This window comes from Triturus cristatus, chromosome 3_1, assembly GCF_964204655.1.
Source record: "Triturus cristatus chromosome 3_1, aTriCri1.1, whole genome shotgun sequence".
Taxonomy (NCBI): domain Eukaryota; kingdom Metazoa; phylum Chordata; class Amphibia; order Caudata; family Salamandridae; genus Triturus; species Triturus cristatus.
Genome location: NC_140583.1, coordinates 463,930,165 through 463,954,565, shown reverse-complemented (window position 1 = coordinate 463,954,565; position 24,401 = coordinate 463,930,165). Strand labels below are relative to the sequence as shown.

Here is a 24,401-nt window from a genome sequence, read left to right as displayed (position 1 = left end):
TAAAGCAAAGTGGAGTAAAGTAGAGAGGAGTGGAGTAAAGCAGATTTCTGTTGAGTGAAGTGGAGTAAAGCAGAGTAGTGTTGAGAAGAGTGGAGCAAAACAGAGGGGGATTGAGCAGAGCAGAGTAAAGCAGAGAGGAGTAAAGGAGAGTAGAGTAAAGCAGAGTGTAGTGCAGTAAAGGAGAGTGGTGTGGAGTAAAGCTGAGTGGGGTGGAGTAAAGTAGAGTGGCATTGAGTGTAGTTGTGTACAGCAGAGTGGTGTTGCACAGAGTGGAATGGGGTAGAGTAGAGGAGAGTGGAGTAAAGAAGAGTGTTGTCCATTGTAGAGGAGTAAATTAGAGTGGAGTGTAGCTGAGTGGAGTAAAGCAGAGTGGCATGGAGTAAAGTAGAGCAGCGTGGAGTAAAGTGGAGCGGCATGGAGTAAAGCGGAGCAGTGTGGAGCAAAGCAGGGCAGCGTCGAATAAAGCAGAGTAGAGTAAAGCGGAGTAGAGGAAAGCGGAGTAGAGTAAAGCGGAGTGGAGTAAAGCAGAGTGGAGTGTAGTAAGGCTGATTGGAGTAAGTAGAGTGGAGTTGAGTGGATTTGAGTAAGCAGAGTGGAGTTGATAGGATTGGAGTAAGCAGAGTGGAGTTGAGTGGATTGGAGTAAAGCAGAGGGTTGAGTGGAGTAAAGCAGAGTGGCGTTGAGTGGAGTAAAGTGGTGTGGAGTGGAGTAAAGCAGAGCAGTGTGGAGTAAAGCGGAGCAGCATGGAGTAAAGCGGAGCGGTATGGAGCAAAGCGAAGCAGGGGTGGGCGTAGACAGGAGAATGAAAGCTAACCAGCATGGTGCTCTGAAAGGGTGCTGCGCTGATAGAAACAAAGCTCATAGAAAGAGCTCATGCCCTGCTGTTCTTACCCGGAGACCAGAGCCATGCCACAGCTGGGGCAGTTGCGAGGAGCAGGGCAGGCACAGGCAGCACTGCCCCCTCCTCTGAGGCCTGGCTCTGCTGTGAGGCAGGCTGGAACCTGCTAACTGATTTAGAGGGGGGAGAGAGAGCACAGAAAGTGGGACAGAAGAGCTGGGAAATACACAATCATAAAAGTGAAACCAGCACAGAGCTGATAAAGTATGTCAATAATTATTAAAACATGCAGGTTGGGGCCTATTAATAAATGAAAAGCCAACATTTACAAATGACAGTGACAGCAGCCAATTTAAAAGGAGGGCGGAGAGTGTGTGGATCTTCAAGTACATACAGTATGTCTCAAAGAGACAGTGTAAGCACTGTTTATCCAAGACCTTAAAACAGAGCAGGGGGTTGCTTATTCTCATACATTGCACACCAAACAATACGATACACCTTCCTGTTGCTGCCTGTTATCATGCTATGCAGATCCTGTCACGCATCGGCTTGCATATCGATTCGCCACTGTACTGCTGACTGGTGAATACAGATTCTTTTCCGATGCTGCTCAATATACAAGAAGTTCTCACGCCCGTTAATTTGGAGCCGTGAGAAATCCTGTACATTTAACCTAAAGGAAGGTGCATCGTATTGTTACACAGAGTACACAACCAATATTTAATATTATGAGATACCCTTCTGCATGTACCACAAATTGAGGCTTACCTTATGCCCAATGTGACTGGATTTTTATAATATACACACTCCTATGGTTATTTTCCTAATAGAACAAGATAGGAGCTCTGACGACGTTCCCTCTGGCAAAGAATCGGGAACGAAATGCGTTGGCTGTATGCCAGTTTTTAAATCTATTTAATAAAGCAAAACAATCATGGAATAATTCTTTACATTTCCTGCATTGACTTCAGAACGAGTGCACCTTCCAACTTTCTTTTTGAACTTGGCTCTCATTTGACACCCCTAGACGGCGGGTGTGGGAAGAGATTGCACCACCTCATGAATTGGTAGTACATGTGGACTGGATGTGCTTGGCCTTGGTCTGCCGTTTGTGCTTTCATTGACACATGTTGTGTCACTCTCTATGATTAAATTACCAGTCATTTTCGCGGCGGTCAGCAGCAATGCTCCTTGCGCCCATGATCCCTGGATTAGAATTCTTCAGCTGCATGTATGAAAGTTTACAAGACCATAGATAATCCATCTGACACTTGCTGACACCCTTCCTACCCCCAACAACCCCCAGCATTCAAGTGGTGGCTGTCAATATTTTAAACTGTGTCCGTAAAATATGTAGCAAGGTGCACATTCTCAAAATGTTCACATATGTGGTTATCAATCTCTACTGGTCATTTTAGTTCCACTGGTGGAAAGGGTATAAGCAGCCACCCTTCATGCATCATTTCTATGCCTCCACTCAAGCAGCAAAGTCCATTTAGATAAATAGCAGAAGATAATGGGAGGCAGAGCAGAGGTGAACAACTGGGTTGAGGATAAGAGGACATCTTGTTATGAAGATAACCGTCAGGTACTCAAGTCATTACTGTGTCATTGTTTTTCCATACCATAGTCCTTTAACATTGAGGATAAGGTCAAGCAGTAGCCCTAGCAATGACTGCCACTGAGGCATTCTGATTGCCATACATCTATGTGAATTAAGAAAACAATAGGAGGTAATAACAAATGCTACCACCACACAGTAAAACTGAGTTCTGTCTGCCCTGTGGGATCTAAATTCTCTAACCCCCTGAAACTAAAATGCATCATAAAGGTGTGAGGTTAGGGGGAAACAGTTGTCCGCCAATGATGTCTCTCTGAAATCCAATCCAGATTACTCAAAATCAGACGACATATGAAAGAAAATTCAAGCACCTGTTCCAGCCATGCATTTGTATACAGCAGTCCTGAGGCAGAATATTGATACGATAGGATAGCTCAGGTGGGTAATGTATTTATTGCACAGATCTGTGGTTGCTCCTCAAACTTTTGACTTATGCTAAAAAGTTACAGGGTTAATGATCCTGCTGCAGAGCATGACATGCTAAGCAAAATTTCCCAGTCGGTGTTGCAGAGTCCTGGAGGTAACTTAAGATTGAGTCCTTGACGTTATAACCAAATCTTTAATTCAATAAAGTTTGAAGCACAGGGAAAGAGAGAAGAACTGCAACAACACATGTTACTAGGGCTGCCTTGGGTGAGTTCCTTTTAAACATTACAGAGACAGATTAGATAGAGAAGGACGAGCGGGGTGATATTGCAGTCATCCGTAGAAACACCCTACAACTTAACTGTTTTTATGTGGAGAGATACTCCACCTTTGAAGTCTAGTGGCAGTACCACTCATGGACGACTGAAAGCTAACCAAAATCCATGTGCTATACCACCCACAACGTGACAATCAACAATTAAGAGAAGAATAGATCTGATCACTCTACAATTCCTTGTACCCACCAACAATATATTCCTTGGTGATTTTAACCTTCACTGGAACGATCGCTGCAGCCACCAGACAACTCACCTCAAAGACTCCTGAACATCAATTACTTCACACAATTCAGTGCTGGTCCAACCCACACAAATGTTGCATAGAATGGTCTGACCACCATATCATCTTCTTCAGTCTTACCTTTAAAAAAATAACATTCAAAGGACAAATGAGCAGGCCTAAATACAGGGTCGGAACACTAAACAAGTGAGCTATCATCGAAAGTCAGGTCTCTCTAAACTTCTAATGATCTGCACACTGTGGATGACATACCTCTTTCTACAACAATACTGCTTCAGTGCTCTGGACCAACCCTCTTTCCATTTGTTCCCTGATAAATAATATCTTCATCACCTGACAGGTGATGGAAGTTAACATTAAATAAATCAATTTCAGTTAACAGTGTAACCCATTTTTCTACACAATAAGGACCAGCAATCAGTGACAATAGTTAAGAAATGTTATTACAAGTTAGCAGTCAAGTTAAGGTACACACATGTCATCAGCATGCTGTAAAAGTACAGAATAATAACCAAGAAACTCAGTGGTTAATCTGTAAAGAAATAAGTGCTGGGGCTCCCGTCAGGAGCCTGCTTGAACTGCCCACTTCTCTGTCCTGTTAGCGTTGCTTAAAACAGAAAGTGGGGAGAGGATGTGGTGTAATAGCTAGAGCTACCAAATTTAGAGCTGGGAAACTAGGATCGAGTCTCAGCATAGGCTCAACATCATGTGATACAGGGCAAATCACTTAATCTCCCCATACCTACCATAAATGAATGTGTCCTTAACTGGTGCTCATGAAAAATGCCGTTGTTGATGATTAAGTGCCGGTGCTGAGCACCGGAAACCACTGGCTCAAATTAAGCACTGGGGAAACTCAACCTCCTAAAGAAGTTTAGGCGTACCAGTATAAGACAAACATGAAGTTCAGTCAGAGCAATACAAAAGATCAATAGCATGATTTGGTGCTCATAGTAGAGTTTCTGGTTCTCTCTTCTATATATGAGTAAATCTGAAATCATCTCAGTTAAAGTCCAAACTAATAGGATGGTTCAATAATCAAAGGGGTCTAAAAGCTCAAGGAAATGCCAAAAAATCGAAACATTTCCCGAAAGAGTGGGGAAGGTGACAGCATCTCAAAGCTAGGCCAAGAGTCTTCTTGGTACAAGTGAACGAGATTTAGCTTAAGCCAAACTCATCAGAGAATCAAAGGGAAGGCATAGAGATTTAAGCCTCTCAAAGTCCAAGGAAATATAGCCTCTCTGTGGCTGAGCGCCTAGGTATATGAGTTCAGACAGTGTGAACACTAGATTTTAACATGTGAGTCTCCTGAGCAACACCCCTCTGTTTGCATCATCAGGGTTTCCATTGCCCTTTTCAATTCTCACGTTGTAAGCTGCAACATTTATGGAATGTCCCACACCGAACATGGGAACAACATCGTCTTGTTCACCCAAACCATGTTGCAATAATGCTGAATAGAACCCTTCAGCTAATGCTCTGGCTCTTCATGTTCTTCGTCAAGGTCTTCTTCTCAGGATCGCTCTCTCTCTATCATTAGTACAGTGTTGTATCTCAAACTAAGAAACCGTGTGAACGCACCTGCAAGGAAAAATCTTATAAGCAGAAATGGAAAATAGTATTTTACGCAGAATGGAAAACAGGCCTAGTCAGGAGATTATCGAATTAATGGTGCACATTCAATATGCGTGTGCACTCTCAAACACAAATGACTATAACATGTCAGTACATTAGATTTATGTTACATGTAACATACAGTTATACTTTGAATGTGTATGAATAAGTATGTCTAAGAACTACATTGTAATTTGATATATGAAACATTAGTGCACATATTACATAAATCATTTTTGTTTCTAAAGTGAATTTATGTTTAATAAGTAGGGATGGTTTATTCATCAAGTATCCAAAGAATATATCATTTAATATGGTTAAGGCACACAGTGTATGAATGAAGTCTCTATTCTACAGTGAATGCATATTAATAATGATATCAAGTGCAACATTTTACATAAGTGTCATTAGGCCCAACAAGACACATGTTCTAAGTGCACGTTTATGTTATGTATTTGTGAGGTGTAAGGGTGGAGCTAACTACCATGTCTGATATATTTTAAGAGATTGCTCAATTGAAACTGACGAGGCAAATAAATAAACCCTTCTGCTAATGATTCAACACAGAAAGAAGATGGGGTTTGAGCCTCCTACCCTTCATCATGCTCTCCTACATTATGAAAGAAACAAGAAACTAATTTTCACTGTGAAAACTTCCTTCCTCAGATCCCAACTAGATAGGGCAAGAAGTTGCCAAGAAAACTCTTCAGCATTAGACAACAAACAGATCCAGCCACCGACGCAGTTGTGGAATCTGCTCCTAAGAGATGTGAGGGGTTCTCTAACTGCTTTACTTAAAAGATCAGGAAGATAGAATAGTCTCTGATTAATGAATCAAAGGACAACCTCCCACCATTCACAACAATGCAGGGCTCCCTTGAGAGCTACAATGACAAGTCAGTGGACCTTCATACCCCACCCGTGAACCCACAAATACAATATCACCTGGAAACGAATTCAGGGTGCTTTGCGTAGCATAAAGCCAGCTGCTCACATTTTTGATCTGGTCCCTTCCTCCCTAATCCAAGAGCTCAAGCTCCTCATATCCCCTCTCTGGGGATATAATCTACTCTTCACTGTCACAAGGTGTTTTTCTAGACTGCCTGAAAATAGGCCGGGCCACCCTGCTCCTCAAGAAAAATAGAACTGATCTTGGAAACAACATGGCTAACGTATGCCTGGTGACCAATCTCCCTTTCTTGGACAAAAGTACTAGAAAAATGAGTGAACTCTCCACTGTATCAATACACTGAAGATTTTGACCTGCTAGACGGATCCTAATCTGGTTTCAAGGCTGGGTGCAGTATGCAAACTGCCATACTTGACATAATGAATTAGGCTCTCATCATTCTAGGAAAAGGTGAATGTCTACTTGTTCTTCTCTGTCTTTTCTTGGCCTGCGACTTAGTCAAGCATAAAACTCAACATCTTAACATTTCCCTCATATCTCAATAACCGCTGCCAACAAATTAAACTAGAATCCATATCAAATCCCGGCCTTGTCTGTCAGGGGGTTCCTCTGGGCACCATTCTTGCACCCATGCTCTTCAGTCTCTTTCAGTCTCTGTTGGAAAATAGCCCTCTCTGGAAGGTCACCCGAAACGTTTTGCCGTCCGCCTCCTTTTTTCTGACCTTCTTTATGTTGGCTTTAGGACTCTAGACACTTTACCACTGCTGACCAGTGCAAAAGTGCATGTGATTCTTCCATAAACATGTGTGTTATTGGTGGTTACCTGATTGACGTATTTAATTTACTTGTAAGTCCCTTGTAAAGTGGTATGCGAAATACCAAGGGCCTGTAACTTAATGCTACTGGTGGGCTTTGGCACTGATTGTGCCATCAACATAAATAGCCTTCCAAACAACTCTCAGGCATGTCTTTGCAGTGCTTGTGTGGACATTTTACTGCCCCTGCAATTTGTGATTTAAAACTACTTGCCAAGCCCTAAAATTCCCCATTTATTACAAATAAGTCACCCCCATTATATGTCCATGGTTGCCTTGAGGGCAGGGTGCTATGTAAGTAAAAGGTAGGACATGTACCCTGTTTTGCATGTCCTGGCAGTGACAAACAGCTACATTTGTTTTTCACTACTACGCGGCCTACTCCTCTCATAGGTTAGCATTGGGAATTATATCAAAGACATATCAACATATCAAAGATCATGCAACCTCAAACAAATTCTTTCTAACACCAGAAACTCCACCACAAGCTCCTACAAAGGTACCTTGCCCTGTCTGAACTGTGGAAATTGCAATTGTATTATCAAGGGAACCACAATCCAACATCCGCTATATGGTTACCCCATTAAGCTCAGAGTGACAGCAACCTGCAACAGCCAAAATGTCATTTACTTACTGAAATGCCCATGTGGCCTGGTATATGTGGGAAAAACTGAAAGAAAAATCCGCATCCGGATAAACGAACACAAAAGCAACATCAGAACTCAACAGGCCAAATCACCCATTGCCACCCACTTTCATCAACATCAACATAATATATACCAACTCCGTTTCCTCATCCTTGAACAGATCCCTTTATTAAAAGGACGGGACAACAACAAATTCCTATTACAGAGAGAAATCTTCTGGATTCACAAACTAAATTCTACCCAGCCTAAGGGTCTCAATGAAGGCTACGATTTAGGCTGCTACTTGTAACTTGATCTCCTACATTGTTGAGTAGATGACTGTATATAACTATCAACCTCTGGAATTCATTGTTCATCTACTTACACTTCTGTGACACATTAACTATTCTGTCTTTCCCATGTTCAACACCATTGTTTATTTATTTTTATTAATTGTGATTCTTTTGTTTACACACCATTTATTGTTCAACTTCATTTACTCTTTTGTTTATTGTTCAACTTTATTCACTCCTTGAAAACTTTTCAGCCAGCCACATTCACTTTTTTGATGAACTACTAGTCTGTTGCTTTGTTTATCTTTGTAGTCCACGTACACTCACTTCCCTTAATATAAACACACCCCCCCTGTCACATGACCACGACCCGCGAACTTCACTACCTCCGAAGCACCCGTGAGTGTTTTTCCACTGCGCGATGAGATTACCATCCTACAACTCTATCGTAAGTCTTTACCTGACTAACTATCCACGCTGAGACTGTATGACTATATTTCCTACCCCTCAGTTTAACGGGTTCAACTTTCACGAACATCGGAACATTATTTTACGCAACGTATCACCCACCGGGTCTCACAAACTCTCAATAACAGCACGCTCACTTGTTATCGGTAACTTCCTCCTGCCCCCACGAATTCACCCGTTTTTTGCCCGTTTGTACTCCGAATAATCTCGCCAGCACCCTGCTCACTTTTCACTCGTGTCTCATTTTATTGTTCACATCATTTTTTATGCCTGTTTGTATTTCGAATAAGCTCGTCAGCACCCCGCTCACTTTTTACTCGTGTCCCATGAAACTTTAATGTTTATTCTATTCTATTCTATTCTATTGTTTTGGTAGAGCGCAACAGCTGCCCCAGCAATGAGGCGTCCCGGCGCTAGAAACCCAGATCCAAGTCTGAGAGGAGAGCAGGACTAGGGGGTTACAGGCAAGGGAATAGAAACGTTTTCACAGCTTTCCGGAATGCTGGTAGGCTGTCTATAGAACGGATATGTTGTGGCACTTTTTCACGCACAAACCACGTTTTACTTCAGTATGCTCGTTTAACTTGTTTATGATTCAACAATGAGTCCTGCTTCCTTGTTTCCTCCACAGTGCCGCCCCTGATGAAGGGCTTGAATAGCCCGAAATGCATTGGGCACTTGATCAATGGATGTTTGATCAATGAGTTGAATGGATATGAACGATTACATTCATTTGATGAACGTTATGAATAAACTTAATTGACCTTGGATTACCATTTCATTTCTTGGAATTAAATTCATGGACAAGGAGAACTTTTGATTCTCTTTCTGAGTGCCACGAGTGACACCCTCCTCTCCCAGGAGTGTGCTTACTTAATTTTACCAGGAGGGACTGCCACTCTGCTAACTGCTCTGCTGTGTTGGTCTGCTGATTGCTGTGCTGCATGAGGGTCAGCCACATTGCTTCCTGCCTTGTAGTGCTGACCTGCTGCCTGCTACATTTTGTGTGCTGAACTTAAAAGTGCCCTCCAAGGTCTTGCCGGCTTGCCCCTTGTTCGCAAAGTCTCAGGGCCATCAAAGACTTCATCTCCTGTCGAACTTATCTGCCATATGAGAGCCCGGCATTTACACTTCAACTATCTTGGACTGTTCGCCAGCTTGTGCTGCTTCAAATTGAGCTCCATGTCAGGAGCGACGACCCTGTGTTGGCTGCTTCATCCTGATTTAGTGCGGCCGGTGAAAAAGATAAATCGAATGCCGTGGTAACGCTCTGAGTGCCTGTGACCCATGATGCCACAGCACAGAGGAAAGCCCTCTCTGAGCGGCCCCACCTGGTTGCCTTGATGACGAGAGGTGCCATGTCATTGCTGCCCACCCATGTGGGGAGCTCCGACGCTGTGTAATGACCTTGACCAGTACGAATCAAGGCCCCGGCGGCTTCTGAAAGGTACTGTGATGCCATTTACATTCTCAGGCAACTCTCCTTTCCTGCACGTGCCAGTCCCAGGAACACCCGCGCGCAGAGTTCTTGGTGACTACTGGTTGGGCACGACCTGTATTTGTAAACACCCAGTGATCCACTGCCTGGATGAATAATACCATAAGCTGCATTTTCCCACCACTCCCTCAAAAGATCAACAAGTAGTTAGCACTGTATTTCCATTTAATGTAAAAACTTGAAATGTACTCATCAGATTTTTTTATCGTTTTGGTGTTGTTTGGTTCAGAATATATTAAGCTATACTTTTAAACTAATGTGGAGTCTTTTAGTGGTGTATTCATTGTGTTACTGTGTGTGTGTGTTGCACAAATACTTGGCACATTGCCTCTTTTGATAAGCCTGCTTGTTCTGCGCCAAGCTACCAGCGGGTGAGCACAGGTTATCACAGTTGTGTATCTAGCTTGCCTGGGTTAGAGTTGTGGGTTCTTTCTGTCCTGGATATAGACCTTAGCCAACCAGGAACCCCATATCTAGCAGTCTCGATATGGAGCCCCTCAAATTGATCCTCTAACAAGCCAATATCACATATTATCTATATGAGGATGACACACAGCTTCACTCCATAGACAATGCACTTCACTTTTAAATAGAATTCTAAAAAATATTCAAACATGGATTTCCAAACAATCACTTAAAGCTAAAACCATCTGAGGACAGACTTCCTCCGCTATCTCCCCTGCACAATGCTCCCCAGATGGCTCAGTGTCTAGATGCTCTCAAATGCACTCCCAAATTCATTGACTGCACCACATCCCTTGGAATAACTCTGGACAAAAACCTAAACATGCTTACTTATATCAGTTCCAAGGCCAAAAGCACCTTATGCCAACACAGACTTCTAGAAAAGTAAAACCTTTCATCCTACTACCTAACTTCCAGAATGACGCACAGGTCCTGAAAATCTCTAGTCTTGACTATATGATTGTAGTGAGTACTCCAAAATCTCACCTCGCACCAATGAAGGCCACGCTCAATGTGACTGCCAAGCTAACCTCCAGAGCTAGGTGCTTTTACCACATTACTCCCTCAATAATTACTCTCAAATGTCTCCCGATGGAAGCCTGATACACTTTCAAATTGTCTTGCATTACACACGAAGAACATCTTGGAGCTCCGAAGTACCTGGCCTGCAAACTAACTTGTTCTGGTGCAGCCACTCCCTGAGCAACAGTCCATGCTGAACATCCTTGAGCAACCTAGATTTGAGAAACAGAGAACCCATGCATGCTCCTTCTCTGGAAATGCTTATTAGGTGACAGTTTATTAAATCCCTTTTGATTGAAAGATATATAATGAACTCTCCTGATTTACCCAAGATTGGCCTTTTAATCCCTTCAGGGTGATGACCTGTTTTTCTCCCTTTCTCTCTCCTGTGTCTCAGCTCTGAAGACATTGTGCTTCATTTTATATTAACCTAAAACCTCTCTCGATACAACTTGTTAACTTTTGCACTGTGCGGACTTTGATACGCTATGAACATGTACGCGCTTTATAAAACTCTCAATAAATAAAGAATAGAGAGTGGAGATGGAACAGCACTGTTAGAGGCCTGCTATCTGCTGTTTGTGCTTTTTATGCCCCCTGTCATACCTGGGTGGGTAAAGATTAAGGAAGTGTGAGTGATGTTGCTTGAGGCCTGGCAGGCTTGTAATGCTGAGCGCGGATTAGGAGCTGGGTGTGTCATGCCCGAGGCAGGGATGCATGCACTTCTGTACCCTCTTACCCTCCGCAAAACCATAACCGCGCAGGTGTGTGATGTCACTAGTTGCCTGTAATAAGCCGATACAGGCGACTAGTGATCCAGCTTTTATTGCAATCTCGTTCTAAAACCCGAACGTGCCCGCAATTCGATAAACAACTATTCTTAACAATGCGGGATAACCAGTGTATGACAGTGATCTGGTGAGTTCCAATCCATCTTAGGTTCTAATGGTTTGTTTAGTATCTGACTTATTTAACAGCAACGTTTTTTTGTCTGGGTGATAGGTTCCAATTAAAGAACAGAGAAAATCTAAAGAACATACACTTCAATTAATCATGTACTACTACAGCTACACTGCAACTCACTTTAAAAAAAGTGCAAATTCTGTAGAAAAACACTGTCATTTCCATTCGACAGTATTGTCTGCTTCACGGGCATACCTGATTTATACTGCACAGAACATTGCTAAATAGCTGCAGTAATACAAATATTCTTGTTAGAAGTGTGGTTTACATTCAACTTTAATTTAGCTTTAATTACCATGTTGGATGCCAGGGTAGATGTATTGTACAGGGTGTGGTGGCATGACAGGACCATAGGTAGTGTGTATTTTGTGGTGAACAGGATGAAGTATACCCCATAAGGAGTTCACTTTGCTGGATAGTGAAAACAGATTTGTGATGCGTTTAGGAAGCTGAGGCTGGTACGACCCCAGGTGGGTTGTCTTTTTAGATGCCAGGACAAAGGAGTAGGTATGTGTAGACAATCAAGGGCTTGCACGGCCTCTTCTCTAATATGGATTGCTCTGGCATGCGGAGGCAATGATCCCAAGAGGGTTTGCTCTCATTGGAATTCTTTTGGGAGAATCCTTTGCCTTTTCTCTCCTGCCGTATGCATTACAGATGTGAAACACACAAAAGGTGATGGGACGATCCTTGCAATAAGTCTAATCACTGGTTAATGCTCAGAATATTTTCAAACCCATAGTCTTTTTCCCACCATGCCACCTCAGATTAGACCCAGCCATATGCAAATCAGTTATCGTCTTGGGTTGCTTGCTCTCTAGTCAGGGGGGACCTAACCGGCAGTTTAGGATGGACTCTTTCAATTGGAGCAGGGTCAAGTTTGATTTGCATGTGGCTGGGTTTAAACTGAGATGCCATGATGTGCAAAATAACAATGGTCTGGGATGCGGCCCAAGTAATTACTAGTGGCTGAGAGTAATTCAAGAATTTCATCCTTCACTGTTTGTATACTTCAGTGTGGGATGGGATGTGCTATGGAATTACCAGTGGCTGATATTAATTGAAGAAATCTATCTGGCACTTTTTTTCCATACTTTAGTATTACAAATGTGGGCACAGTGGCAAAGAGGTCACCAAAAGGCAACTTGGGAGGTGAGCACAGGGCTATAAGAGAACCCCCTCAGGCTTTCCCCTACAGTTGGATACAGTCACTCACGTGCCTGCTTTCAGAGTATTTACTATCTCCTCTAAATGTGAGGCATTCTTGAGTGTACATAGTTCATGACACATAGGAGATGTGGATTGTAGCACATTCAAGACTGTGTGCACTACCTACCAGGCTATATGTCTAGCCATCCCCATACAATTGGCTGCCAAGCTATCTATAGCTTGGAGGGCAATAATTCTAAGAGAAAAAAACACATTCTGCCTCAACATCACCATATTCAAGCAAACATCAACCACAAAGTAAGTTTTTCTCAGCAATGCACCTAAAATCTGGATCTCTGGTCCAACCAAGATACGCACAGTGCCCTCTTTCACAGTATTACAATCCTGCACTAAGACCATCTCTTGGAAACTCGCTGAAAGATCATGCACATGTCACATATAAATGGTGTTAGTTCACTTTGTACATGCCGTTGAATGCTACATGTTTCTCCTGCTGCACTCCAACACTTATATTAGAGTGAAACAAGCCTTGCTGTATTATCTCTCTTTTAAAGTAAAGTGCTGTGATGAGTTGAGCAATGTTAGATAAAAAAGCAATTAACCTTGGAGTAGCTTAGTCAGTGAAATTTAAAGGGTCTGAGTCTCAAATTTCCCAACAAAAAAGCAGTGGGCTGCAAGGTGGAGGGGTGAGATGACCCATGTTCAGGATGGACTGTTGCTGTGAGGAGCTGGGTTAGTACTAATTTGCATTAGATGGGCCTCTGCCTAGAGTGGCAAAGTGGGTGACAAATGATGGGATGGAATACTACACCAAGAGATTGCCACTGGTTAGACTCTTTGCAAGCATTAATCCCATCACATCTTGAGTGCTTGACTGCCAGTAGAATGCCTGGAAACTTGAGACTGGTGCATCTTTTCAAACCTACCACTGCCAGTGTTTGTGAGTTCCAAAAGCATTACATTTGAACCGAATCAAGGAGTACTTCTATAGGTGCAGATTTACTACTTTTTTGGTAATCCTGATTCAAAAAATGAACTAGATAAAACCTCTTAGTGAAACGAGAATGACGTGAAAAGTCGACACAGACAGAGACGACCTGACACAGGGCCCCCAGACACAACTATCAAGCCAAGAATTTATTTGAGGGGTGTCACAACCCCCAAAAACCCCTGGTGAAGGTACGCCACAGTCCATCCCACATAGGCCTGCTAGTACTTCCTGGAGATTCATGACTATGGTCAGGTATAACACAGTGTCCTGGAGTCCCTGCCCTGAGATCAATTATTTTAAATGAATTTCAGAGCACACACTCTTCTTCACCTTTGTTTCAAGAATCCTTGATGATAGAGTGATCAAATCAGTGCCTGTGGGCAGGGTTCCATGTTTCTAGTCCTCTCCCTTCACAAATCATTTTATTAAGTGATTGGCAGCCCTATATACTAAGCCTGAATCACAAATGGAGGTAGGCACACAGACAAATTAATAGGGCGAGCCGAGCTGGACCAGAGCCATTGATCTGGCTTGGCTCTAAGAACACATGCGTGAGTCGAGCCATGAAAATGTTTGCCATGTAAATTGTGCAGCAAACATAATGCAAACATGTGATGCACTCTCTTCAAAATTCAGAAAGGTGATTTCTTTAATAAGCGGAAGCTGATTATATTCCTGCATAGAGAGGCATTTATTAAAGGTTTTTAGAGATATTCATGACTCGCACACCAATGACAATGGGTGAAGATCTATATTCAAGTATAAATGAAGTCAAACAGAGTCACGATATAAGATGTCCTTGATAAAATGAAGTTTAAAGTTTGATAGAAGAAACTCTGGCCACAGCATATCAAAGGCAACTCTCCAGGGAACTGCCTTATTACAGTTCCAACCTTTCAAAGAAAACATTCTACATGGGACATTGCAATGAGAGATAAAGGGAGGGGAGAGAAAATAGCATTTCACAGGATAGAAGGGGGAATAGCATATGATATATTTACATATTATAACACAATGCCACTCCTGAACTAAGAGACAAGTCAGTCATCATAAACCCTAAACGGGGCCTAGATATTTTTATAGATTATGCAACATTATAGTCTATTAAATCAAACATAAAAGATGCTTTTACAGTACGCACTCTGACCTCAAGTATTTAAAAGTGAGCTCATGTGTGATAATAAAGGAAAAGGAGGCTCGGTAAAATAAAATATTTGCCTATGATCAGACATTTTGGATAAGCAATTACCTGGTTTCACATTGTGAAATTCAGCCACTAGATGGGTATAACTGTCTCTCATTCTCTCTCTCGCTTATATCAAAGGTCACTGTTTTGGCTTTCATTCTTGACTCACAATGAGAAAAACCAACACAGACATAGCAGACCCACCTCAGGGCCTCCAGACCCAAATACCAGGGCAAGAGTTTATTTATTTGGGGGTGTCACGCCCCAAACACCACCTCTGAAGCTACGCACTCTCCAATAAATCAATATTACATTAATCAATACCTATATTTTATCACTTATGCAAAGCGCAATGCCTGCCTCTCTGGAGCTCTGAATATAAAAGTGAAGTCGAAAGGATTACAGAGTGAGTAGACAAGTCTCCTTTTCTGTGTTGTTGCATGCCATGGGGATAGCGCACATGGTGGCAGGCCTGCCAACTCACACAGTGCCACCGGGAGACACAGGGGTTCATGCCTCATCACACGGTCACGTGGTGAAGAGGTGCAATCCCATGCACAGATAGGAGATCCAGCTCAGCTGTGGATGTTTTAAAAAGCTGGCCTTCAAATAAAAGCTCCCCAGGTCATGGGAAGTGGTGCCAGATAAGTTCTTTATTGCTATGGAGGAAAGTAGATGTGACCTTAGACTCACCCCATTCTCCCTGTGGTCGTTTTATTAAATAAAATTGACTTTTGAGCAGAAATATACTACACAAGGTTGCTTTTTAGCCTTCTTTATAAACAGACTCAAAAACAGTGCTGTATGTTCCCTTGGATGGAAATACAAATGCCTGTCCTACAATACACTTAGTCAGGCATAAGTAATGAGAAAACGATTGTAATGAAAAGCTAAAATACTAGGTTAGGCACATTAAAATATGATGTGACACCTGCAGGTGCCAGGACGTCTACTAAAGAATCTGGTATTATGGGTTGTAATGTGCTCACAACCTTCCAAGAACCTCCGACTCGGTCTAGTTCAACTTACAATCGTGTCTGTCAAATTTCTTTTTTGGAGTGACTTCCAACATAGTGCAAAGAACCTCACTGAACAAGTTTGTGGTCAGACTTTTGATTTGCCAATAAGTGTGAAGTTGTGGGACTGCATTATACAGCCTTTGCAACAAAACTGAAGAACCTGGAGCAGGTTCAGTGGATGTTTGCACCACACATCGCAGCCACGGAGCCCTGATGATGATGATGTAGACACTGGCTCAACTTGGACCTGATGATAACCAAAAGGTAAATGCCTTTTCTCACTTCACTCCCCCTCAAAGTGCACCCAAAGACGCACTTCAAAGTGTGGGCGCAGAGCATCTAGAGCTGGGTATCCCTGCTCTGAATGTCATTGCACCCCACCCCTTCTCCCCGAGCCTCTGTATCCACTAGAAAAGCCCTTACCAGAGGGCACATAAAATGTTGACGACCTCCAGGTGAATTAAACTTTCTAGTGCCCCCTTCTGCCCTTTGGTGGAATTGGAACAGGAAATGCGCCACACAGAATGTATCCTATGCTCTTCCCCATGTAAGGGCTCCTCCTTACTCTGAATATCCAGGCGCAGGAACGGCCCCACAAATTCTGAGCTAAAGAGTGCGATAAATGCCCTCTCTGTGATACAGAAGCGTGGCGCCTGCAGTACAAAGGAAATGAATGCCATTTTCAGAGAAGCCAACTTTATATGAGGCAGCCATTGATTTCCACAGGTTTTTGGACAACCATTGCGAGAATAACAATTCAAAAGAAGAAGGGGCATATTCTCAAGGATCTATCGCAGAGTTATTGGCGCTTTATCGCAGCCAAAGACGCAATAAATGTATCGCCCCATTCACAAGCTGGTGCTAACAACTGATACCACCAGTTTACCTGCGATAGCATATGCAAAAAACGTCGCCACAGATGACCCCGGCAACTATCGCTAATGAGACGCAGAGTAGGCATTCCCGAGCAAAAAGCCGCGACAACACCACTTGCGTTAGCAGCAGGAAATTAACACCTGCTCTGACCTGGTGCAAAGTCGGATGCCAACCTGCACCAGAAAAGGGAGCCCAGCCCACAGCCACACCTGAAGACCAACAGATGCCATGGAGCCACTGATCATGCAGCTCTGAGCCCCAACAGGGCCACAACACCCACCGCCACCACCCCCAGGCCCGCCTACCTCCCCGGATCCCCTCCGCCCCCCCGGACCACCACAGAGGCAGCGCAGATAAAGACAGCGAACCTTCAGGAAACGCACCAGCCTCACAGACCTAACACCAGACTATGTCATTGCCCAGGACAGACTCAATAAGGACAACCAACCTCCGCATCCGTACCATCATTGCCCACAGGCTGACTGTACCAACACAGCGGACAACCAACATCCCACCTCAGACAAAGCTGCTGGCTGTGCTGCACCTGTTGTCCTCTGGTACCTCCCAACCAACAACCGCCAGAGTCGGAGGAGTCTCACAGCCAGCCCCATCCAAGTTCCTCACACCTGTCCTGGATGCCATCATCAGCTCGGTACCCTAGTACCTGTGCGTCCCCCACAATGCGCAGGAACAGCTGGTGACCAAGCAAGGACTATAAGCCACAGCTGGATTCCCGCACGTGTTGGGGCAAAGGACAGCACACATGTCCTACTTGTGTCCCCTGCTGAGACTGCACACAATTACCACAACAGAAAGCACACGCATTCCAGCAATGTGCAGGCAATAAAGGATCACCTGGGAATCTTCATCAATGTCGTCGCCAACTACCCAGGTAGTGTGCATGATTTCTTCATCTTCCGACAGTCCATCATCAACCAGCGCTTCCAGGCTGGCACCTATGGGAATGCACTGCTCGTTGGTAAGTACCAAATGAAAAGAAATCTTCAAAGAAATCTTTGAAGGAACGACTGGACAAGAACGCCCATGACAGCAAGGAGCTCTTCAACATCGTCAAGGAGTTCTCCAACCCCAGCACCAGCAACAACGACATCACTCCCTCGCAGGACCTCTGCGACTCCCTCGCCTCGTACTTCCACCGCAAGATCGCCGACATCCACAACAGTTTCGGTGCTCCACCCCCGCACCCATCGACCGAACCTACGCACTCCGCCGCTATCCTCCAGACATGGACCAAAGTGACCCTCGAAGACACGACACGCATGATGAACACCATCCACTCCGGATCTCCGACCGACCCATGCCCCCACCATGTCTTCAACAAGGCCGCCTCTACCATCGCACCCCACCTCCGAGACATCATCAACGCCTCCTTCGACACAGCCACCTTCCCAGAGAGCTGGAAGCACGCCGAGCTCAGCGCACTACTGAAGAAACCAACTGCGGACCCGACCGACCTCAAGAACTTCCGCCCTATCTCGCTCCTTCCTTTCCCTGCCAAAGTCATCGAGAAGGTCGTCAACAAGCAGCTGGCCGCCTTCCTCGAGACGAACGGATCCCTCGACCCATCGCAATCCGGATTCAGAGCCAACCACAGCACAGAGACCGCCCTCATCGCAGCCACCGACGACATCCGAGCCCTGCTCGACAAAGGTGAAACAGCGGCACTCATCCTCCTTGACCTCTCCGCAGCATTTGACACTGTCTGCCACCGCACCCTAGTCCAACGCCTCAACGACACCGGCATCCAGGGGATTGCTCTGGAATGGATCATCTCATACCTCTCTGGCAGAACACAGAGAGTACGCTTCCCTCCGTTCCGCTCTGAGGCCACCGAAGTCATCTGCGGCGTCCCGCAAGTATCATTGCTCAGCCCCACTCTCTTCAACATCTACATGAAACCCCTCGCTGACATCGCACGCCAACACAACCTCAACATCATCTCCTACGCCGATGACACCCAGCTGATTCTCTCCCTGACCAGAGACCCCGACACCGCCAAAGCCGACCTACACGAAGGGATGAAAGATGTCGCCGAATGGATGAACATCAGCCGCCTGAAGTTGAACACGGACAAGACAGAAGTCCTCATCCTGGGACCATCGCCCTCTGCATGGGACGACTCCTGGTGGCCCCCGGCCCTGGGCACCGCACCCACGCCAACGGACCACGCACGCAACTTGGGCGTCATCCTGGACTCCTCCCTATCGATGACCAGACAAGTCAACGCCGTCTCCTCATCTTGCTTCCACAACCTCCGCATGCTCCGCAAGATCTTCAGATGGATCCCGACTGAGACCAGGAAGACTGTCACCCAGGCCCTCGTCACCAGCAGACTAGACTACGGAAACACCCTCTACGCCGGTACAACAGCCAAGCTTCAGAAAAGACTTCAGCGTATCCAGAACGCCTCCGCCCGTCTCATCCTGGACGCCCCCCGACGCAGCCACATCTCGAGCCACCTAAGAGACCTGCACTGGCTCCCTGTCAACAAGAGGATCACGTTCAGGCTCCTCACCCACGCACACAAATCCCTCCACGACCTGGGCCCAAGGTACCTCATCGACCGCCTGACCTTCTACACGCCCACCCGACAGCTACGATCCGCGTACCTCGCCCTCGCCGTCGTCCCTCGCATCCAGAGAGCCACCGCCGGAGGAAGATCCTTCTCCTACCTGGCGGCTAAGACATGGAACTCCCTGCCCGTCCACCTGCGGCTGACACAGGACCACCTCGCCTTCAGGAAACAGCTCAAGACCTGGCTGTTTGAGCAGTAGCAGACCCCCTCCCCCAAGCGCCTTGAGACCCTTCCGGGTGAGTAGTGCGCGATATAAATTCCTTGATTGATTGATTGATTGAATGAACACACCACATACCTCAACTCCACAATCATGCAACTCACAACTCTGGCAATGCACACATTACAAAATCACATACAACATGCCAAACAACATGCCCACCCACCATACACGACAGCACAACTTACTGTGGCAACCTGGGCTAGCCATGTACATGAGCCTTCACCGGCATGGCACCTCATCCACACAATAGCGGAATGTGGGGAGAGGTGGGAACCAGGTATGTGCAAAGGAGGCAAGTGACCCATGAATGAGAATGTACACAATGCCAAGTGTGGCAGAGGGGTGCTGGACAGACTGCAGTATGTAGACCACAGATATATCCATATCTAGATCCACTGCTGGTGTTTGGAGTGTAGTGCACAGTGGACACAACCATGACATCCCAGCCAGTGGGGAAGATCGCAGGAATGTAGCTTGTGACGTCCCCCCCTGTAAGCGTGTGCGGAGTGGGCTGGCCCTGCGTACGCCAGGCCAGCGTCGGGGTGTGAATAAAAAGCACGTAGCTCTGGGCGTGGTTCTCTTCCGGAATGTCCAACATGTCTGCCAGGGCGGCGCCTCCCACTCCGCCACAAGGCCGACGCCGTCGCTGTGAGTGGTGTTGCCTGCGATCCTGTGCGCCTGCTGCACCCCGGGTCACGGGTCCCCGAACCCGTCTTGCCCGCCCCTGCACAGCCAGGCCTCACTGTTCATCTGCCGACACCGGCGTGTGTCAAAGAGGGCCCACCACGAGCCGGCGCAAGCTCCAAGCCCGAGGCCCGTGACCTTGACAGCCTCCTCAAACCATCACGCCTCCGCGAGACAGGCCCTCTGTACCCCTTTCTCATTGACGTACTCTACCACTGCCTCTGGCCTACACTACGGTCCAGTAGATCACACATTTGGAACTGAGTCTTGATTATACAATGGCCGAGTACACACACAATGCAGAGTTTAAATCCCTACACTCCCTTCGATGCGGTAACACCAAGTCTGTGCATGGCATCCCAAACACATGTGTCTGTGGGCCCTTGATGACTACGCCTTCGGTCTACACTGTGGTCTAGCAGGCCTCACACATATCCAATCCAGTCCGTACCAGGCAGGACACGGCATTGTCGCTGGCTAAACACCCGCTAATCTCTGTTGCTTCTACCTCCGTCAACCACAAGTCATCCCCACATGCCATTTCGACGTTGTGTGTTAGAGTTCCAGGAGGAGCTTGCTGAACAATGGTTGGCCCGCGCAGACTGCTGCCTCCGGCCTACACAACGGTCAAGTAGGTCACACAGTTGGAACTGAGTCTTTATTTGTGTATGGCAGTGTTCATATCATTGTACGCAAGGAGAGGAGTAAGAGGAAGACGTGGTGCAGTCCGGAGGAAAAAAGGATCCTCGTTACGGAGGTGATCGAACACTGCCAACAACTGCTCTGGTGTCACTAACTCTGTGCATTGCGAGCCAACGACACGTGGCTGTGGGTCCCTGCTGACCGCTGCCTCGGGCCTACACTGCGGTCGAGTAGGTCACAGATTGGGAACTCAGTCTTGATTTATTTATGGCAGATTTGATGTCATTGTACTGGCCTCATTGCAGACTGCATCCCCTTTCAGCTCCGGTGCCACTGACTCTGTTCCCTGACATCCATGGACACTTTCTGGTTGAACTTTGGTGGCGACTGAGTCTATGGACTGGGGGTTGTCTTCATCATCATATCGGTGATACTGACTTTGTGGCAAAAACGAGGCTGCAGCATTCCACTCCTCCCTTTGCCACTTCCGGCCGGCTTCTGCCCCCTGCATCTTGCCCTGGAGTCCACCTTCCACTGTCCCCCGCAAGCCTCTGCTACATTCACCTTCGACATCGACGAGGACCTGCTCAGCTCGCGTGGCCCTATCTCACTGCTCCGCAAGTCACCGTCCTGTGGCGGTGTGCCTGTGCCGTCCGCAGTGCATCCGAGGCCACTAACTTTGTGCAGCTCTAGTCATGGACCCTGTCTGATAGCATATTGGATGGCCTCTGGGTCGATGGACTGGCGGTCACCAAGGCCATGTGTCTGTGGCCCAGCACTGTCCGCTGCCTCCGGCCTCAACTGCGGTCTACCTGGGCTCACACATCATATCAAGTCCTGATCTGCCTGGACGTCGCATCACTGCAGGATGCACACGCCACCACCGCCAGGACCAACACCAAACAACAGTTGCCAGAGTCAGAGGTGTCTTACTGCCAGACTATCAGAGTTGCTCACATCTGTCGTGGGTGCTGTTGGACTTGGCGCTTTTGGCCGGTTGACCCCTAAACTTTTTGCAATTATCCTAGGCTTTTTCCCTGTGTAGTGTTGGTGGTTTTTGGCCTTTGCGCACTTTAGCATTGTGACCCATTGTAAAGTGCATGCGCGCTCTGAGTGCACGTGGTGAGACTGGCCTGCCCTCCCATAGGAATGCACGGGGATATGTGTATCCATAGTAATTCCTGGTGTGAGAGGAGTGCAGGGTCGAGTTTAGTATGTGCGAACTCGTGAGAATAAATGCTGCGCAATGGTGTGCGCAGATTTAGTGTGACTGGTGGAGAAGTGCCACTTTTAGAAGTTGGCATTTCTGTGTACAGTGTGATTTGAATTGCCTGTCTGGCATGTGAGTGACAGGGGCTGGATGGTGTGGGGAATTCCAGGAGCCAGGATGGGTCTGCCCGGTGGTGAATGGAGAGATCTGCATGTAGATGGGAGGGAGGTTACACCTGGGACCTGAATAGGGCTGTGCCGTCCCTACACAATGCTGGCTCCACCTCCTGTGGTGCGTCTGATGTCCCTAGCCTGTCCTGTGAATAGGGAGAGGGGCTGAGCAAAACAAAGTGCTCCAGAACCAGTTGCAACTGGTTCTCCCCTTGCCCTACAGTTTGTGACAAAGGAAATGTGTGTATAAGAAGGGGCTGTGACCCCATGAAAATGTTCTGCTGTGCTTGTTCTTACTTTGGGGGGGACACTCTGCCAGGAGGAACCGCCGCGGGAACCAGCTGCTGTTTCCTGGGGGCCCCTGCATGCTGGCCTGCCTGGTTGCGTGCTGCTGTGGTCCCCCCCACACCAAGGACTCCTTCCTCTGGCCTTTCAGGGGCCACTGCTGGAGCTTGTGCTGTTTCTAGCGCCTTGTGAGCGCTTCCTTGCAAACTGACCCAGAGGAACAGGAGCACGAGGGCTCCGCAGAGCGAAGCGGCAGGTTTCCCCAAGGAAATCCCGACGTGGGGATTCCCCCGAGGGAGGAGAGTGAAGCGGGTGCCCACCCCGCATTTGTGCTAATTAGCGGGTGCCCACCCCGCGGTTTTGGAGAAATGGAGAGCGGGTGCCCACCCCGCTCCCAGCCTACTCTCTGAAAAAGCGGGTGCCCACCCCGCGTTATTTCCGTAAATTCCTGCTATTCAAAAACCGAGCGGGAGCCCACCCCGCATCGGTATCTTAAGGAGCGGTTGCCCACCCCGCATTGCAGTGCTCGGTGGTGGGAGCCCACCACGCTATTGTTTTTATCTATAAACGGGAGCCTACCCCGTATTGACCCCGAGCTGCACGGAGAATCACCGCCATGGCTGGGTGAAACAGGAAGTCAGGCCGCGTGTGGCCTGACGTGGGGCGGGACTTCTGCTTTCCCGAAGGAAGCCCCGCGCCCACGGAATCCCCAGGAAGCCGGCACCGGGAGAGGAGCATGACGGGAGGCCTGCTGCCAGCCGGAAGCAGAAAGATGCTGTTGGTCCTGGCGGGGCTCCCTTGTGACGATGGGAGCCTCGCGGACTGTCCCGTGCCAGGAGGAGAAGCCCCGCACATGCACCGTATGCAGCCATGTCACCGCAGGCAGCGGGTGAGACCTTGCACATGTAGCTTTGTCGTCCCCCACTTAATACTTAAGAGGAGTGAACTGGGCCAGCGTATGCCAGTCCAGCGTGGGGGTGTGGATGATTATCCCGTGGCTCTGGGCATGGTCAGTACTGGAAATGTGCAAAGGCATGTGTCTCTGTCGCAGCATGGGTCTCCGTTGGGGAGTGTAGGTGGTCCCTGATGGGACCTAGACACCCATGTATGTGATCTAGTTCGGCTTCCATTAGGTAGAATCCCACCTGCACCTGTTCGGCCACCCCCTTCTGGCAGTCTGACACCTGACCTTGGAATGCGATGTGTGTTTCGGTGGGCTGCTGAGAGCCAGCCATGGTGGTGGGTGCATCCAGCTGTGTGGTCTGTCCAGGGGGTGGGGTACTGTTGTAGGGCGTTGGTGTCGAAAGTGTGGAGGTCCCCTTCAGCATCACTGATGAGTTGTCTGCTCTGCTCTGCTGGAGGTGTTGTTTGTCCCTTTGCAATGTGAAGGGGAGATGCTTGTTGACATTGTGTTGGCATGTATGTTGACGCATTGTTTGTTTACATACAGACTGCATGACAATGTACATTGTGACTGTTTGGGAGGAGTGGACTATTTGATGCGGGACAGTGGAAATTTGGACTGCATGACGTAGGTGGGGTTGTACACGTACATTCTTATCTCACAGTTTCCTGCTTTTTCAGATGTGATTGGCCATTTTCTACACACAAGCGGACCCAGTTGTGCCCTCTGTTCTGCAGTGTAAGTGTTGCACCGTGTACCACATTGTCGTCTATGTGAATGTGCTATCATTGCTATGTGTGTGTGCTGCACTGTGGGACAGTCGCCCCTGCCGCTGTGATTTTGCTGCCCCTTATCCCTTGGAGGCGG

At 46.9% G+C, this 24,401-nt stretch overlaps 1 long non-coding RNA gene across 1 annotated transcript in view; it reads right to left on the bottom strand.

Annotated features, from left to right (window-relative positions):
• LOC146860414 (uncharacterized) overlaps positions 1-24,401 on the bottom strand; it is a 152,335-nt gene that overhangs the window by 117,497 nt on the left and 10,437 nt on the right. Inside the window, exon 2 of the long non-coding RNA XR_014979147.1 lies at positions 3,417-3,524. This is a non-coding gene — a long non-coding RNA (uncharacterized LOC146860414). The remainder of the gene's footprint in view (positions 1-3,416; positions 3,525-24,401) is intronic.